The 20,312-nt window shown below is 37.0% G+C and overlaps 1 protein-coding gene across 2 annotated transcripts in view; it reads left to right on the top strand.

Moving 5' to 3' along the window:
• Positions 1 to 20,312, top strand: part of Plekhm1 (Pleckstrin homology and RUN domain containing M1) — a 130,500-nt gene that overhangs the window by 9,074 nt on the left and 101,114 nt on the right. For both annotated transcript variants that reach the window (XM_081762354.1, XM_081762353.1), the window contains exon 2: positions 12,756 to 12,939. The gene's annotated coding sequence lies outside the window, so the exon portion shown is untranslated. The remainder of the gene's footprint in view (positions 1 to 12,755; positions 12,940 to 20,312) is intronic.

The following is a 20,312-nucleotide window of genomic DNA, read 5'->3' as shown; positions in this document are numbered from 1 at the left end:
AAAAAGATGATTAGTATAGAAATAGATGATGATAAAACAAATACACTTACAATGATAAATATGATAAAATTACCTGGAAGGTATATTGCAACAGTCTACGATCATTAACCGTGGGTACTGTTGTGAACAAATATTGAATTTCACGCAGAGATTTTCCTTGGGCTTTACAGCACAAATAAAAATAAGCATAATAGCCACATACGGATGAACCAAGACTTTGCATTTGGCTATTATTATATTTATAGTATATACAATGAAGTTTTAAGAATGCAACATGTTGTGGTACATAAGGAGGAAGGCCATAGCTGTCAAAATATTCTCCAACACCGCGATGATCAATATAAATTGCAATCCAATGACTTCCTAGTTTTGTGGATGGATCTGTATTTACAATCATTGCCAGAGGAAGAGAAATCTGTGAGGGCAACTCATCGCTTGCAAATACCCCGGTAAAATGATTTCTGAATAATGGACTACCGTTTAAAGCACTAGCTAATTGTAATGTATTCAACATCGTGAATGGAAATGATACATAACGTATACGTACCTTGTAATTTAAAAGTCCAGGATAATGTTGCGCTGGTGGTCTATCTCTAGGAGTGAGGAAAACTCTCCATACACAATACAGTTTGCAGGTGCTGCTAATTTCTCTTGGAAATGAACTTCCAATCGGATGGCTCCATGTCGTTGTAAATTCCAATAGTGACAATCTCCAGCAGAAGAATCGGGAGTTAGGTCAAATACAAACAGTGTATATCCATTCTTGTAGTCGGCTCTTGAAATTGTATTTCCAGTATTGGTAAAATGTATGCCAGAGCCTGAGAACAATGTGTGGTACGATGAAATGTAGAGATTTTCTTCAAAGTTGGGTTGCAACGGTTTTGAAGGTACAGCTTTTCCATCCACGTACAGTGTAAAGAAATTAATGTTTAGATGTTGAAATTCAAATGGATTGGTGGTAATAGTTCCACTGGATGCTTCATTCGATGTAAATCCTACAATAATACGATTTGGCAATGTTCCCATAAACAGGTTATCAATAGTTTTGGATTGTATATCCTTCGGGATGGTAAATGATTTCATTTGAACCCTTGTCAGAGGATACTTTGCCGGTGTAGATTGTAAAATTTTATTGTGTGCCAATTTGACACTAGGGCTGATGCTGACTTTTTTCACCTGCAACGATGCATCTAGAATATTGATTTTTGCATTGACACCACTTTCACCGGCCATGAGACAAAAGTTTGGCTTTGCAGGAATAAGTTTCACACGTAATTCCACTCCATGAATTAAAAATTTATCTTGATTAAAAATGTCACAATGAAGATGTCCAATCATATCGAATTTCATACTTTGTTTTGTCAGTTCATAGCGTTGTTGAAATCCTTTGTTCTCACTTGTGGTTGCGTTCATATGACCAGCCGTATCTTGAAACCACATTGCTGTTTGTAAATGTGTATTTTTAGCTCCATCACTATAATTGAGTAGTTTTTCCAGGTACGAACGATATGGATGATTATGTGACGGAAATGAAATCAGTTTATTGTTCAAGTAGATTTGTACTTCACTAAACATAGCATTTAGAAAATCATTGACAGGTGCAATTGCTTTATCCGTATTGATGAAGGAGGAACCATCTGGTTTCACAATTTGTGCTTGGATGTATAATAAGGTTTGTGGCAAATCAATATATTCATCACTGCTACCACTCACTACAAATTCTATTGGTGAATTTTCAGCTATTGAACTAATTGGTTTGTAGCCAATAATACGATTGTCCAGAACACTGGTTTGCGTGGGCAACGTTGAAAAAATGTCCAATTCACTTTTTACACATTCACAGGATTGATGATGTAAGAAAGCCATCGTTGAATTAATCAAAAATATCTGGTGACGATGCCAATGATTTCTTCTTCTTCTTATGTGATAATTTACGTCTCTTTGTAGGATTGATGGTGTTGTTGATCGTTGGAAGGTCAACCTCAAACTGAGAGCAGTCATCCCATTTTCGTTTATGATATCCACTTCCCAGCATAGTTTTCAACTTGTTTTTAGCTTTTTCTTGTAAATTTGATTTTGCCTCTTGCATACGTTGATGAAACGATTCTTCCAGCGGTTGATTCGAGATCACAACATCATTAATCATATTGGCACCTGATTTTAATAATTCTTTTCCCACAGTTTTAGCGCCTTGCTTCACAAGTGGTAACACTGAACGAAATAAGCCACCAAGGAAACTTCCAATGCCATGTCCTGCTTGATAGGGACTTCCCACATAGACGTTACCGATACCAGACAACGCTTGTTTTTGGTAGTATTGCAAATACGGATCAGTCATGACGACGACGACGGAAATGTAGTTTTGTAGACACCGTTCCAAAGGTGAATGGCATAGGATGACCTGTGCTATCCCTTATATCGATTTGTATTTGCTCAAAATTCATTTTTTCCACCGGAACATAATGTGCAGGATTAAAGATTTGTACTGCATGACTTCCAAAAGTATGATTCACAGGATCCATGTTGACAATTCGTAGCAAGGGTACCATTGTATCTCCAACAATGACAGATTCAATAATGTCACAATAGACGTACATTTGTGATGGTAAGCCTAATCGTACATCCGGTGTATATTGTCCCTTTTCCATATCTTTTAAATCACTTTTCGGGTCAAATCCAAGCATTAAACTAACACTTGGTGACAATTGTACAGAAGTATGGATTTCCTTTTTGGGATGTCTTATGAGGCATATATTATTAGTTGCGTCATGAGATATAAATAAATTGGTTTCTTTATGATGTATATTAATTGCATGAATAAGATCCCGTATATTGTTATAATAGCGTACAGGGATCGTTACAACCTTCCACGGTTCCTGATCATTACTACTTGATGATTTGTAATATATTTTATTGTTTTTACTGTTAATGTTCAGCAAAGAATGTGGATAATGAATCTCTACAATTGCCACATCCCATTTCTGGCGAAACTCTACACGTCGTTGTAATTTCGTAATATATGAAGTCAATGTATTTTCTGGAAAATAATCCATGGAACTATTACTGGGAAGTGTAACGTAAAAATCTTGATCAGGTTCCATTCTTCTTCTTCTTCTTCAATGAAGTTGCAGGGATCCACGAATTGAATGAGGAAGGATATCCTTTCCACTGGACGAGATACTCCTTTCTGCGACCTTTTGTTCTTGTACGTAATATTTTATCGATGAGGAACGTCGAAGGGAGCGGTACTGGTTGTAATTCTTCTCTGTAGAAAACACCATCGATAAGTTGATGATTTAAATCCTCTAGTCGATACACTGGTGGGTTTCTTGATACAATGGCTTTTACTCTGAATATTTCCCAAGTCCAGTTCTCGAGGTAACCCTTGTCAAAGATACGTTTTGTTTTACTTATACGAACAGTATCACCAACAGATAAATCCGTATCTTGTTTTGAACGTTGTAGCTTTTTGTCGTATAAGTTGTGCCACACCTCCAGTAAATTGTCCTGAGAAACGTTTGCAGGTGCCATTTTAATACTGGAATGCCGACTTTCATTGTATGCTTTTACAAGTAAAGGCAACACTTTGATGTAATTGTATGTTTGATATTTGGTAAAGTATTTCCACATACGATGTTTCAATGTCTGATTAAATCTTTCTGCGATGCTGGCTTTAATATCTGGATCCTTTGTTGTAACATGTTGCACGTTGTGTTTCCTGAAAAACTTTTGTACTGTCTTGTTGGTAAATTCAGTTCCTTGATCACTACGTAGCACAATTGGTTTCCTGTCCTGGAAAATCATTTCAAATGCATTCACTATATCCTCGGCACTTTTTGATTTTAGTGGTACAGCCCATCCGTACCGACTAAACACATCAATCACTGTAAGAATATAGCGGTAATTGTCATTATAGTTTTGAAGTGATTGTAAATCATTTAAATCACATTCCCATTGATCATCAATATTGTTGACAAGATAAAAATCTCTACGGAAACGATGACGTACAGGACGATGTAACGTGTAGGTAGGTTGTTTGTTTAACCAAAGTTTTATTTTGGCTAGAGGTATAGATTTTCCTGTGGCTTGCCATAATTTCTTTGCAGTAGAAAATGATGCAGGATGTGCTGGATTGTAATAAATGGATTTCAACTTTTTGTTCATGGTTTGTACGTTGACCATTGTGGAATGATACGTTTTCTTTTTGGTCGGACTTCTAAAACATCATCATCATCTTCTTCTTCTTCTTCTTCTCCGGAAGAAAATAATTCAGGTGGCGGTTTTGGTGGTGCAGATCCTTCAGATGCTGTTGTACTATTATGCTTGACAATATAGTTTAATCTCCGTGGATTACCAATCAATTCTTGAGGTGTGTTTGACGATGCAAGGTAGTTGCAAAACAATTCCCAGCCTTGAGGATTAGAATGTTTCCTCGGTCGAGTCACATCGCACATTAAATCTACAATATTGGATCCTTGTAGTTTATTATCGTTGATGTACACTGTTCCTTTATGATCCCACGTAATTGCGTCATCTTGTTTTAAACGACGGAATAGTAGTTCGGCTTTCTTACGATACATTTGTGGTATTGCGGCTAAAATTTCTTGTTTCGTGCTATCGTCAACATTCGGGACGTCACCATCAGGTTTCATTGATGTAATTGTAAGTGGTATTGGTTCTTCTTGTTTACGTATCACATAAAGATATTTCTGTAATATTCTATTGTACTGATTCCATTTTTCTTCATCACTTGGATACGATGTATTCAATATAGATTGCATTTCACGATCGAGATTAGATTCTCGATTTTCACTCACACGGGATGATGATGCATGCATTCGTTGAAGCATTTCTGGTGGCACTAAAACCATCTTCTTGCTATGTTCCATGATGTTTATTGTTTAAACAAAATACTGGATAACACACTTCCTACAATAGGTGCAAGTAATGCAGGTAAGAATCCTCCTTGTTGTACGGCTAAATGTTTCTTCTTTTTATCCAATGATTTTGTATTGTCTACAAGATACCGGAGCGTGTTCTTGTAACGCTTTAATCTTGACTTCTGCGCACTTGTCAGTGGAACATTGCCTTTTAAGACATTATAACAACATTCACAAATACTATGAATTAATGAAGCGTCTGCATTGGCAATAATAGCTTTACGCAATCTTGGTTTAGCTTTGTGCAGAGCACGTAGCAGATCAGCGTGTTTCACTGTAGGAGACATCGTGACAGACTAAGTCATTCTTTTCACATGCACAATAATTTAAACATGTTTTGTTGGTACGTAAACATAATGATGCAAATCGTCGGGAAAAATATTTGTACGAAATCGCATTTCTTCGGGTGTATCTTGTTTAAGATCCATCAGTAAATAACCATGTGGATTTCTTGTTGCGTCTGCATAACTTTCTTGTAGAAACAGTGGATGCTCAGGCATGATTTGATAACTCATATGCTTGATTTGTGACTTGTCACGTGGATTTTTAAACAACACCAAATACGAACAATTTAAACTCATATTTCTATTTGCTTTACTTTGATGAAATACATTTTGTGTTATAAAAATCACACTAATATTTCGATGATGTGATCCTTTTGTGAACATATCAACAATATCACTATTCACTTCTCGCATATGGTCATCAATAATAATCAAATGTGGTCCATCTTGAGGCTGAAAATCTTTCATTCGTGGAAGTCCTTCGTGAAATTCTACTGGAACTGGCATTGTTGCATACACGTCCTGCCATTCTGCATAATACCAGTATATCTTACGAAATTTTGCATTGATCATGGTTGGGAGATGTGACAGTAATCGCTTCACAAAATACGTTTTTCCACACCCACTAGGCCCTGCGAGAATACAGGTAAATGGATGTTTCCACTGTGTATCCATGATGAACACTAACACCTTGTTTCAACAATGATGCGTATTTAAAGCGAGTACAAATTTTCTTTTTGTTTTAGATTGTAAACTCTTGCACTCACTGGTGTGAAAAGGTTAAAACCGTTCATCTGTTTATCGAGTAGTTGAAAACCGTTTATTTGTTAATCGAATAGTTGAAAACCGTTTATTTGTTAATCGAATAGTTAAAAACCGGATAAAGTTTAACGGTTAACCGTGAAAGCTGATCACTGTTTGATTTAAATTCTATTTGAAAATTTTTCGTTTGAAATTTGTTTTGTAATTTTTGTTTCAAAAATTTTCTTTAAATTTTTTTTGTTTCAAAATTTTTGTTTCAAATTTTGTTTAAAAATTTTTTCGTTTGAAATTTTTTTTTGTTGAAAATTTTTGTTTTGAAATTTTTGTTTTCAAAATTTTGTTTGAAATTTTTTTCGTTTGAAAATTTTTAATTTTTTGTTGCAAAATTTTTTGTTTAAATTTTTTTGTTCGAAATTTTTGTTTTGAAATTTTTCGTTTCCAATTTTTTTTTGTTTAAATTTTTTTTGTTTCAAACTAAAAAACTTTTTGTTTGAAATTTAAGTTTAAAAAATGTTCGAATTTTTTGTTTAAAATATTTTGAACATTTTTGTTTCGAAATTTTTTCGTTTCAATTTTTGTTTTCATTTTTTTAGTTTGAAAAGTTGAAAAAAAGTTTTAAATGCCAAGAATCTTTCCTAGAGAACATTGACCAGGGACCTCGTCGCGCATTAAAACCAAATCATCGATCACGTGACTGTACTACACCGAAGGGTCCTACCAAATTGAAAGGGGATACCCATCCATACCTTATAACCTTAATTGAGTCAGTAACCGAACACGTGGTTGTACTAAACAAATTTGGTAATAGGACCACCGAAACATATTGAGGTCCTGTACTATGCTTCAATTGGACAATTTCAGTGGACCCCCATTGCCAAAATTTAAGAAGGGTGCCCATGTCTTATGATAAGAAATGAACCCCTGTAATCATAGAATCTCATCAAAGGGGATAAAATGGACCAAAAAAAAAACAAACACGTGGTACAACGTTTATATTTTGGCAATTTTTGTACCCCTAAAAGGGAACGATGTGGACCATCCAAATTTATCAGGTCCTGTACTATAATACCAAATGTTGAAATTGGGCAATTTCCAAAATTTAAGGGGTGAACCAAGGTACCCCTCCCGGGGTGCACCAATGTACCCATGTCTTATAATAGATAATGGACCCCTATACATGACCATATAACCATATAAGGTAATAGGACCTCATCCAAGGGAATAAAATGAGCCAAAAAACCAAACATGTGGTTGTACTAAAATTTGGCAATTTTGTACCCCTAAAAGGGAACGATGTGGACCACCCAAATTTATCATAATACATGTTAGGGTCCAATACTATAATACCCAATGTTGAAATTGGGCAATTTCCAAAATTTAAGGGGGTGGGCCAAGGTACCCCTCCCGGGGTGCATTAATATACCCATGTCTTATGAAAGGGAATGGACCCCTGTATACGCCCATATAACCATATAGGGTAATAACACCTCATCAAAAGGATAACTTAGGTCGAAACAAAACACGTGGTATAACGTATTGCTTACGTTTATATTTTGGCAATTTTGTACCCCTAAAAGGGAACGAGGTGGACCACCCAAATTTATCATAATACATATTAGCGTCCTATACTATAATACCAAATGTTTAAATTGGGCAATTTCTAAAAATGAAGGGGTGGGCCAAGGTACCCCTCCCAAATTTTTCAAGGGGTGCATTAATATTCCCATGTCTTATGAAAGGGAATGGACCCCCTGTATACACCCATATAAGTATATAGGGTAATAATACCTCATCAAAGGGGGATAAATTAGGTCAAAAACCCCCGAAATTTGAATTTTTGGCAATTTTTTACCCATGAAAGGGAACGACATAGACACCCAATACTGATAGAGGTACATACTATGGTCCTAGGCTACCATACCAAATTTTTAGATTTGGCAATTTCCAAAATTTAAGGGGGGTGGTCCTATGTACCCCTGCCAAAATTTAGGGGGTGGGCCATGGTACCCCTGCCAAAATTTAGAGGGGGTGGTCCTAGGTACCCCTAGGTCATTGACCCTGGGCCAAGGTCATTGACCTTTGACCTATGACGTCACGAAAATGAGTTCAAGGTCAAATCGGCCATACGGGGGGGACTACTACTCCGTACTGTTTTACACGAAGCAAACAAACATACCAAGATAATCGAAGTTGACCACCTTACCAAGATAACCGAAGTTTACCGCCTTTCCAAGTCTTATCAACATCGGATAAGTTTTATCGATCTCAATTTATTGAAGTTTCTTGATTTCACTAAATTCAAAGCCAAATTTAGTGGTTAGTAACGCGAGAACCGATGGTCTGCATACCGTAATACTTAATAGGCTACACAAACTAAGCTACACGACGTCTATTACCAACGCCTTGCCAACTTCGGACAAGATCGGATTAGTATCGTCGATAGCATGCTGTATAAAATATCCTTTAAATTCAACCCAAAATTAGGCCTGCACACCATATTTCACATGTCAACTAAGCTTGTGAGGTTCTACCATACCTCAGTTTTGTCAAGGTCGGATAAATTCCACCAATCGCGTTTTAGTGAAATGTCTGATTTCACTGAGTTAAAACCAAGTACGATGGCCAATAACTTAGAAAACAAAGATCTTTATATCATAGTGTTTCATACTTTGCTCGAATGTGTATGAACCTCAACAACGTCTACCACCATGCCAAGTTTTGTCAAGATTGGATGGGTTTTGATAAGTCAATAACTCCAGAACCAATGATCTGCGTACTATAATATTTAATGTGCATACTGAGCTTCCCAGAGTTTATCACCATGCCAAGCTTGATCAAGATCAGGTTAGTATTGTCTATAGTGCCATATAAAATGTCACTTCGCTAAATTCAAACCCAAATTTGATGGACAATAGCAAGCAAACAGTCAGGAAGGAAAAGCCTGCATACCATAATATTTGAAAAATGCACTAGGGCCATGAATTTCTATTACCATCTTTTTAAAATAAAATCAGATGAAGGGCGAAAGAATTTCGTATACTAATTGCGCAACAAATTTTAACACGGGTGTCATTATTACGTTCGAGCGACAATAGGAGAAACGGAAGTATGATGATCGTGAAATTCAAGATTTCAACGGATTTACACGTTTCTCGACCCCTACCTACCGAGAAAGTAAGTTTTCGATATCTGTCCATCCCGATGTAAATGTGTTCACTCGCCTAGAGGTCATACCGTTTAACGTATCCCACTAAATTTTAAATGAGATTTCCTAGGGTCGTTTTTCGAATTTTCTTCCTAACTCCAAAATAAGTTAACTGAAAGTGACAGTTAAAACTGAAAGTTTCGTAAACAGCAGGCGGGAAACTTCCAAAACTTTTAGAACTAAGGAACGCTATTTTTTTGAAAGCTAAAATTAAGGAACTGGAAGATAATAGTAAAAATAAAAATATTCAGGACATGTATAAGGGGATCAACGAATTTAAGAAAGGCTATTAAAGAAAGCTGACGGAACAGTTCTCACTGATACAGATAGCATCTTAAAGAGATGGAAAGATTTCTTTGACGATTTGCTTAATACGCAGTCAAAAACTAGTGTGCGTGTAGAAAGGGAAATACACACTGCAGAACCGTATATTTCAGACCTAACCAAGCAGAAGTAGAAATCACTACAAAGAAATTAAAGAAACACAAATCTCCGAGTGTAGACGAAATTCCGACTGAGTTAATTTTAGCTGGAGGCGAAAGGAACAAGATACACAAACTCATTCTCATTATCTGGAATAAGGAAGAATTTGCCACAAGAGTGGAACGAATCAATCATTGTTCCAATTCACAAGAAAGGCGACAAAACTGAATTGTAATAATTATCGGGGCATTTCTCTTCTGTCAACATCCTATAAAATCTTTTCAAACATTCTATTATCAAGATTGACCCATACGCAGATGAAATTATTGTAGATTATCAGTGCGGATTTAGACAAAATCGATCAACTATCTACCAAATATTCACCATTCGCCAAATAGTCGAAAAGAAGTGGGAATACTCTACCCCGGTACATCAACTATTTATTGATTTTAAAAAGGCTTACGACTCCGGTTAGGAGAGAAACATTGTAAAGCGTTCTGACAGGAATCTGGAATACCGAAAAAGCTAGTTAGATTGATTAAGGTATGTTTAAATGAATCCCAAAGTAAAGTCCGGTTAGGACAGTTTTTGTCCACGGACTTTCACGTTGAGAATGGTCTGAAACAAGGAGATGTGTTGTCGCCATTATTATTCAACTTTGTCCTGGAATACGTTATAAGGAAAATCAAAGATAGCAACCAGGGCCTGGAATATAACGGTGTTCACCAGGTTATGTCGTATGCTGATGATATAAATTTAATAGGGGATTATATGAGAACAATAGAAAGAAATGCAGAGAAAACCAAATACATGGAAGTGCGTCGGGATCGTAATTCGGCAAATTATAAATGCGTTAAAATATTAAATAATACTTTTGATAAAGTGGATACTTTCAGATATCTAAGATCAATACTAACAGACGAAAATCATATTCACGAAGAAATTAAATGTCGACTAAAAGCAGGGAATTCGTGTTATTATTCAGTTCAAAATCTCTTGTTGTCGCGAATTCTGTCGAAGAATTTGAAGCTTAGAGTATATAAAATGATAATCATGCCTGTTGTTCTGTATGGTTGCAAAACATGGTCGCTTACTCTGGGGGAAGAACATAGACTGAAAGTGTTTGAGAACAAGATCCTGAGACGAATATTTGGACCCAAGAGGAACGGGAATGGGGAATGACGGAAACTTCATAACGAGGAACTATATAATTTATACGGCTTACCAAACATTGTTAGGATCATCAAATCTAGGAGGCTTAGGTGGGCAGATCATGTAGCCAGGATGGAAGAAAGTAGGAACGCTTTCAGTCTTGACTGGAAGATCAATCGGAAAATGACCACAAGGAAGACCTAGGCGCAGATGGGGAGGACAATATTAAGATGGATCTCGCAGAAATAGGAGTACTAAGTAGAAACTGGATCCAGTTGGCTAAGGATAGAAGTCAGTGGAGAGCTTTTGTAAATGCGGTATTGAACCTCCGGGTTCCATAGGCCATAGAGTGAGTGAGTGAGTTAGAAAGAGACAGTTAAAAATTGCTATTTTCTCGAAAACGGCTCTGACGATTTTGCTTAAATTTTATATATTGATATTTTATTATTAGCAACCCTGTAAGTCATATCTCTGGGAAATATCCAGAAGAAGTAGTAAGTTCTTTTAGAATGATTTTCTTAAAAACTACTCAAGCGATTTTGTTCATATCTCATAAATAAATATTTCATTAGTAACCTGACGATAAACCATAACTCATTTATTCTGAAAATATTCACAAGGTTTAGTTTTCTCTTGAGGTTGCATATTTTTCGGACGATTTTCTCAAAAGCGACTTACTCAATTTTGTTCACATTTCATAAATAAATATTTCAATCAGCTATAACCTGATAATGTAGCATTAACTCATTTCTCCTGAAAAAATTCGCAGGGAGTAGTTTAATCATAATAGTGAGATTTTCGTGGCGATTTTGTTCATATTTCACAAATAAACATTTTATTGATAACCCGACAATATGATAAGTCGTTTGTTCTAGAAAATATCGTAAAGGATAATTTGGTCTTTGAGTGAGTTTTTTTTTTTTTTTTTCGTGTATTTTTATTCATACTTCGTAAATAATTATTTCATTAAGAACTCGATAATGTGACGTTACTCATTTATCCTAAAAGATCTACAAGGGGTAGTCTACTCTTGAGGGTTGAGTGTTTTGTGACGGTTTTCTCAAGAACATGTCGGTCAATTTAGTTCATATTTCTTAAATATATTGTTTCATTAATAACTTCACAATAAGCGATAAGCCAATCAACAAGGGGTAGTATACTCGTGGGGTTGAAATCCTTGTTGAATGTTTTTTCAAAGACGACTTAGGCGATTTTCTATGTAATTCATAAACATTTTCTTAGCAGCCTGTAAATTGTTTCCTATAAAATTATATGCAAGGTTTTTTTTACTTTGGGGATAAATTTTCTTCCATCGAAATTTCCTTCGAAAACGCCTGATAATTTTGATCTTATTTCACTAATAAATGTTCGTTATAATTGCAGCTAACCTGATTTAGTTTAAGAAATTGGAACGAGAAAGTTTAGTGCCGTGGCTCATACCATTTATTGACTTTAGCGATATTTACATAATTTTTAATATTGCACTACAGCTAATATTTAAAATGTGATACCATAAAAAAAAAAAAAAAAAAAAAAAAAAAAAAAAAAAAAAAAAAACGTTGTTTGGTCGTAACTAAAGCCTGTGACAACATCTTGGCTTTTCAGCTAAACGAGTAAAACACAAGATCTTACACGCCGTTGCCGAGTGCTAAGGGGTGTGGCTATGGCTAAGCAGACGAACTACAGCGCGATCAGGTGGCAGAGGATAGACGTGGATGTGTACAAAATAAACGTAGCAATTCCGCTGGCCTCTCATTTGCTAGCAGCATTTAAAAGGAACTTGGAGCGCCGCCTTCAAATGCCAAGATGTTTGTCACGCCGTTTAGAACAGGCTATTTTCTTTCTTTCTTTGTTTATTTCTTCATGTGAAACCTTTCTGTAAATTATTCATACAGCAATATATTGGGGAATTGAAGTCTGAGGAACCCTTACACATTAGTACTCAGTCCATATAGGTGAAGTAACTCTTAACATATTTATTTTTTACAGAGAGAATAGTAAGATCTTGCTTGTTTAGAGCGAGTGATTGCTCTGCTTTTTCGAATGAAATCCATCAAATTCAAGCAGAATGACATCTATTAAAAGAAGACTTCTTCATGGGAAGGATTTAAAGATGGATCCAATTTGACGGTACGCAATGGGAGCTAAGATGTTGGAAGTTCTGTCGTCGCAGGTATGTATTGCAATTTTTAAAAATTTTTTATATGGGTAGATGTAATAAGCTGAGAAGGAGATGATGGGTCTATGTGAGAAAAGTATACATATTAAAAAGTTGGTAAAGAGTCCAGCCTGTATTAAACATTTCTACTAGACTCAACTGCCAGACAAGGGGGCCGCAGTGGCTCAGTGGTAGAGCGTTCACCTCCGGTGCCTGGGGTCCCGGGTTCGATCCCAGCCCCCGCCAAGTGAACTTTGTTGTGGACAATCACCGTGTGCATGGGTTTTCTAGGGGTTCTCCCGTTTTCTCCCACTTTCTTCATTCCGCCATTTCACTCATCCCTCATCATCACCGTCTCCTTTAGCCTAACCGGCATAACCGTGGGACGTAAAACTTAAAGATTTCATTTCATTTCATTTTTCATCTGCCAGACAATTCTTATTGCTACTAGAGTTTACATAACACCTATTCCAGTTTCAAATATAATAATAAATCTCAAATACAAACGAAAGAAGAAAATAAGGAATTGTACGTTTTCATCCATGCTAAACTACAATAAAATAAAATAACAGAGATGTCTGGGAAGATTCTCAGAATGTCAGTGTAGTAGGCTGCAGCCCCGTTGATAAAACGCTTACCTATACAACTTGGATCCTACGTTTGTGAGTTCGAGTCCAGATTTTCGCGTGTGAAGTTGGTGATGGACTTCACTGTACGTGTTGGTTTCCTGTTGTTCTTCTCCCTCCCTTCCACTACTCTTTCTTTCTAAATATCAATAATTACATCATTATTCTTTTATATTTCTCAACATGTTTGTTAGATTTGAGAGTGGAAATTTGTACACAATTCAAATATATTCACATGTAACAAATACAATAAATATCTGATAATACAGGTATACCAAAAACTAACAGTAGTGTGCACGTTTCTCCAAGCAGGAGACTTGAAGAAATTATAATATGATTTTGACGCTGAAAAGAACGATGTTGAGTACTGCCTAGGAAGCAGTGTGACTGAGTATTGCTTAATATGGTATGAGATTAGCTGTTTACTGTAAAATTGGTATTCAAACGTTTTGACGATGAATTTAATAAAAACATTCGTCGAGATTTTTTTTTTTTTAAAAATAAGAGTTTAACATTTTACGATTATGCACCAAAGCAAAGGAATACGGTGATTATGAGATGGATGATAATGGTGGAATGAAGGAGGTGGGGAAAAAAGATAAGAAGTCCGAGAAAACCCATGAACATAGTGTTTGTGTATCACAAATTTCACTTGATGACACCTGGGATCAAACCAGGGACCCATCATCAGAGGTAAACACTTTACCACTGAGCCACCGCGGCTCCTCCAGAGAAAATGATCAAGCGTAATAGTACTCGATTAGTCTTCCTATTGCTGCATGTCTTGTAAATGTTTCATAATAAGGGCTCAATCACAAGTGTTTAGCGTATCGCTGTCTAATGTGCGTGACCTTTTCCTGTAGCAAAATCATAGTATGTCCTGGAATAGTACAGTATTCGCCTGTCGTACAAATTCAAAATGTAGTGAAATTAATATATATAGGGTGTTTTAAAAAACACCGACAACGTTCGGGAGGTGATTCCTGAAACCAAGATAAGACAAAAAGTATAAACTAACCTTTGTACACAAATGCTTCCTTTCTGAGTTATAGGCTGCCGAAAACATGAAAAAATGAACTTTAAAGGTTCATAGCTCCAAAACTATGGGACCTACCGTAGTCTGGTCAAGATTTCACTTAAAAACTAGTATGTGCCGTATTCAAAAATCCATGTTTCAGAATCCTAAGATACTTCCGCAACAATTTTTATAGAGGTAGTTTGTGATTACTTCAAATTATATACCTGTAGCCAAACTCCCTCTATAAAAATTGTTGTGGAAGTATCTTAGGATTCTGAAACATGGATTTTTGAATACGACACATACTAGTTTTTAAGTGAAATCTTGACCCGACTACGGTAGGTCCCATAGTTTTGGAGCTATGAACCTTTGAAGTTAATTTTTTCATGTTTCCGGCAGCCTATAACTCCGAATGGAAGTATTTGTGCACCCAGGTTGGTCTATACTTTTTGTCTTACCTTGGTGTCAGGAATCACCTCCCAAACGTTGTCGGTGTATAATATAATATAATATAATGGCTGTCAAAATAACTGAAACACTTGAAGAAAATGCAACTTAGCTTGATTAATATGGTGTGGGTGTGGTACCACTGTTAACTTACAGAACACTTCTGATTCGACGTAGAATGGAGCCATATACATTCAACAGCCGAATCATTATGAACACCCGCCACTTTTAGAATGGGAGTAACGTAAGAGTCACGGGCCACAGCAGAACCGCTCACCAAACGGTGACAGCGATCTCACTCGATCAGTCAGTGTGATGCTTGTGCATAGAATAGAGAAGGCCGGTGATATGTGTATATATATATATATATATATATATATATATATATATATATGAGTTTAATACGGATCACATTGTGATGGCCAGACAGCTGGTAGCCAGCAACTCAGACGTTTGCGAGATGCCGTGGTTAGTACCTTCCAAAGTTAGAAGAAAAGACTATGAAACCAGCACTAAACGGCAAGGCATTCAACAGCTATGCCTCAGTAAAGATGTAGGACGTCATTGACTGTCGAGATTGATACAACAGGATAGGGCGGAAACTGTAGCATAATTAAAAACATGCTTTAATAGTGGACAAAGTATTAGTGTAAACACACAGTTTATCGTGCACTGTTAGATATGGTCCTTTAAAGCTGACGTTCGACTTGTATACCAATGTTAATCACATGTAATATTCGATTACGATTGGAATGGGCCCGTGCCTACCGTCATTGGACCACTGAGCAATGGAACAACATTGCATTGTCCGATGAAACATGATAGTGCATTCATCACATCGAAGGCCAGGTCAGAATCCGTTGTCTTTCAAGAGAGCAGCAGGTCGAGACGCACACAATAGTATGACGACAGGCCGATGGTGGCTCCATTATGATTTGGCGAACCTTCATATTGTAGTCTGTGGACATAGTACTGCGTATAGCGAGCAGCATGATAGCTCCTTGCTATTGACTGTTAATTGCTGATCATGTATACCCGTTTATATTAGCCATGTATCCGATTTGCAGTGGCATGTTTTAGCAAGACAGCGTTCCTTATCACAGAGCCAACATTGTGCTGCAGTCGTTCGAGGAACACAATGGTTAATTTCAACTGCTGCAGTGACCCCAAACTTACCCGATCTCAGTTCAGTTGAACACCTTTGGGATGTCATTGAACGTTAGATCTGAGATCATCATTCCCCTCCACAGTATTTACAGGAATTAAGTCACGTGTGTATGTAGATGTGGTGCTTAATGCTGCTAGACATCTACCAGTGCCTCATTGCTTCTATGTCAAAAGGCATTGCTGGCGTCCTGCGAGCCAAAGATGGACATACTCGATATTAGGTAGGTGGTTATAATGAATTGGTTGGTAAATGTAAGTCATAAATGTTTTCCAGAAAAATATTGTGCCGTTGCTCATCCTTGGCAGCACTCGCTTTCATAGGGAAAATGTCACTTCTGAAGCTGACTGCAGTGTTCAATAATATTGAGGTCTAGGAATTTAGTGGACGAGGGGAGATGTTACAGTTTATCACAGTGTTCTTGAAATTACGCCCTAAGAACTCCAGCACTAAATTGACGCATTATTGTCCGGAAATAACGTCTAGAACATAGAATACACGTGCTCACCTCATGCAATCACTGGGATTAATGCATCCTGTGAACGTAATTAGGATCTACGAAACATCAGGAAAGTGCTGGCCATAGCATGATAGAGCCGCAGTAATGTTTCGTGCTAGGGAGAAGGCAGTTCACAGCTTAAACTTGTTTGGGCGTTCACCATATATGAACTTGTGCTGTTAGAAATAAGGTAAACAAGGACTCATCAGAACATCCACTTTACATGTCCGTGGCACCACTTTCGTCATTCTAAAGCGTTGTTGGCGGCAATCAATGATTTTGAAATTGCAGCCTGACCCCAGATGTTTCGATTATGCAAATGGGGGCGCGGTGGCTCAGTGGTAGAACGTTTACCTCCGGTGCTGGGGTCCTTGGTTCCATCCAGCTCGCGCCGTGTGGACTGTGGTGGATAAACGCTCGTGGGTTTTCTCGGGGTTCTCCCGTTTCCTCCTACTTTATTCATTCCACCATTTCATTCATTTTTCATCATCACCATCTCCTTTAGCCTAACCGACATAACCGTGGGACGTAAAACTCAAAGATTTCATTTCATTTCATTTTTCAGATTATGCAAGTCCCGTCGTTTTGCGATATTCGCAGTAGTCCGTTCCAGGCACTGATTGATTTCTGCAGTCACTTTTGCATTATAGCCTCTGCGCTTTATAACAATCTTCTTTAATGTTCAGGGACTCCCGTCACCGAGGCTACCCTTCCGTCCGCAATTACTCCCCGCCGTTGTTGCTTTGCCATGAGTTCTGTAGGGCATCGGCTTGGACACTGTTCTTCGTGGTACACCTGACATACTGACTACTGTGGAAACACTTGTGCTAACTAACCGCACATCCCGATTGTACGTCTTTGAAACTGAGAGGTATCCCATTTTGTGTCACCAACGTGTATAACTGCTTCAAAGCATGCCTCTGTTTTACCTATTTCATCTGGCACAGGCTATCACCTAACACTACTAATAGACGCTGTACTTATCCTCAGTGTTACCCCATATACATAATACGTGTTGCAAATTGCAGGTATTTCCTTTATTTTGATAGCCAGCTTTGTTGTGGGTGTGTGTATATTAGATAATCGAATTTAGGCGTAGGTAAACCACATATTCCCCCCATTCCAAAAATGTGACATAGAGTCGGTATACTGCGTTTCGCAATAGTCTACAAAGAATAAAAATTCTTATTCAAGATATTCTTGCACATAATGCTTTGATATCCACAATATCCTCCGGGGTGCTTGCGTGACCATAATAATAAAATTGAAGGGGTGCTAGCTCAAAAAGGAAGAAAAATAAAACCTTATAAAGATAAAATAAGAAAGATAAAACAAAGGTCGAATATCACTGACATTTATGGCTAGTGGCTTCCGTAAACGTGGAAGACTGATCTTATAGCTGAATATCTCCAAAGGTCGTAAAGCTGATGGGGAGTGAGTTCTGTATGTGATGTATAATCTACTCTATGCCAAAATGCACATTTGAGAATCGTTCAATGGCGGCACAAGACATTTTCCCAAAGGGATTCTTGTAAATTCTGTGAAGTAAAGGTGAGTGCAAATGAGGTGGCATGGATCGAGCAGCCGCTAACAAACCACATTTGTGATGCAATTTACAATACGTGATGCAGAAGTTGCAATTTACATTACGTTAAATAGTTTACTTATGACTTACGTAACACTATGAATGGTTGTAAGGATAATATCGTATAAGTTTCAAGCAAAATTATATTTAGTTAGTAGAAGGAACTAAAGAATAACTATTTTTTTTAAAGTCTACTGATAATTATTCACTGTTTACATCTAAGTGTTTTAGAATGAACGTTTCGAAAATAACAGCCGAAACAACTATAGCATGAACTTACGAAAGGAGACAAGAAGCAACTGAGGTTAAGTGGTAGAGTTCTCATTTCTGGTGTGTGAAATCCTCGTTCGATCCTTGATCATGCCATAAGGGGATTGTGGTGAACAAACACGGCATACAGGGATTTTCTTACAATTCTCCCGTTATCATAATTTTTATTTCTTCCACTTTTGTCTCATTGTCATACTCTTCCTTTAATCCATGACCATCTAAAAGACATGTAATGTGACTGGTAAAGTTCAAGACTTTTTTCTTCATTTCATTTTGCAGAAGATCCGAACGATTACTCGTGCTCTTGTAAACTTTTGGGCTTTCACAGTCAAATCGGGACTAAAACGACGATCGGTTGCTGTGTATTTTGGAGGTCTCTTCCTCAGTTACACATACACAGCAGAATATATTTGAACGCAAATTGATAACTATTACTATTTAGAGACGATGAATCTACACGTAAACACGATAAACTACGATTAGCAGATAATACGTGCGAACTCACATTTAGACACCTTCAGACGTTATACGTATTAAACTTGCATTAAATACGTTCCATTATTTCGCGAAATGAAACGAAATCTTGAAGTTTAACGTTCGACACGTATGCTCTTTAGACGGCGATGAATAAAAGAAAGTGAATGAAATAAATCAGGGTTTTCACTCGTCCTGGAAAACCTGGAAATGTCCTTGAAAATGCATTTCTGTCCTTGAAATTTACAGAAATACTGAATGTCAGATTCTTCATAATTATAATGGAGATTTTAATCCATTGCTATTTTTCTTTGCTTTTCTTGTTTTTGTGCTGAATAATAATTTGTCATAATCCTGCGTGTGTGGGTTGGTGTGGGCTTTCTTTCTCCCTACAGGGTGGTTGGCTGGGAGAACTTCTCTCTTCTTTCATCTATTAGTCTATCAACTCATTCTTGGATGCTGTCTTCACTATCCCCCAGAAACTGTGCTTTGTACCAGTATCAATCCTCCATAATCAGTCTATTTTCGCAACAGTACTTACTCTTCAGTAAAATTTCATATGAATGCTATTTGTAACAAGGTCATAAAACAAGAGGAAATAGATAAGTGAAAATCTACAGCAGCTGCGGAGGAAGAAAAGGAAATTGATGGAAACAAGTGAAGCTTTGGAGACTGAAGCAAACCAGCTTGCACATGAAACAGAGCAGAAGTCTTCGTTTACTTTATAGACAAAGTCAAATGCTATCCGTAGAGCTGCTTCGCTAAGGAAGAAAGAGATTATGTCTATAGATGAAGAAATAACACAACTCCATACTCAGTTGAGAAACTTGTAATTTAACCCCCTTATTTTTCCTAATTATATCTGTCACACTATCACGCAATGAAGATGCCATGAACGAAAAATAGATTTTTATTGTTTGTAAATTTGGTGCACAATTAAAATGTTATGTAGAAAGAATGAAAAATACATGTGCTGGATGTGTGTGGATCTGGTGGCTATGAGGGAGTTAGGAGACAAAAAAAAAAAAAAAAAAAAAAAACCGCTTTGTATATTTAATTATTGTGTATTAATACTGTACTTACACTAATATTCACTGCATAAGATACTGCACTTTTCATTTCACTGTTGTAAGTTTTGAAGCTACAGTTGCAATCCTGTTATACCTTCCTGTGTCGAAGTTCTGAAAATTGGTGATTTGCCCTGGAAACGTCCTGGAATTTTTGGGGGGGGGGGAGAAAGAGAGTGATAACCCTGATAAATGAAAGTTGCTGAAAACGCGAGAACAGTAAGAAAATCCTCTTAC

Source organism: Thermobia domestica, chromosome 6, assembly GCF_964235325.1.
Source record: "Thermobia domestica chromosome 6, izTheDome1.hap1.1, whole genome shotgun sequence".
Lineage (NCBI taxonomy): Eukaryota > Metazoa > Arthropoda > Insecta > Zygentoma > Lepismatidae > Thermobia > Thermobia domestica.
This window is presented reverse-complemented; position numbering and strand designations above follow the sequence as displayed.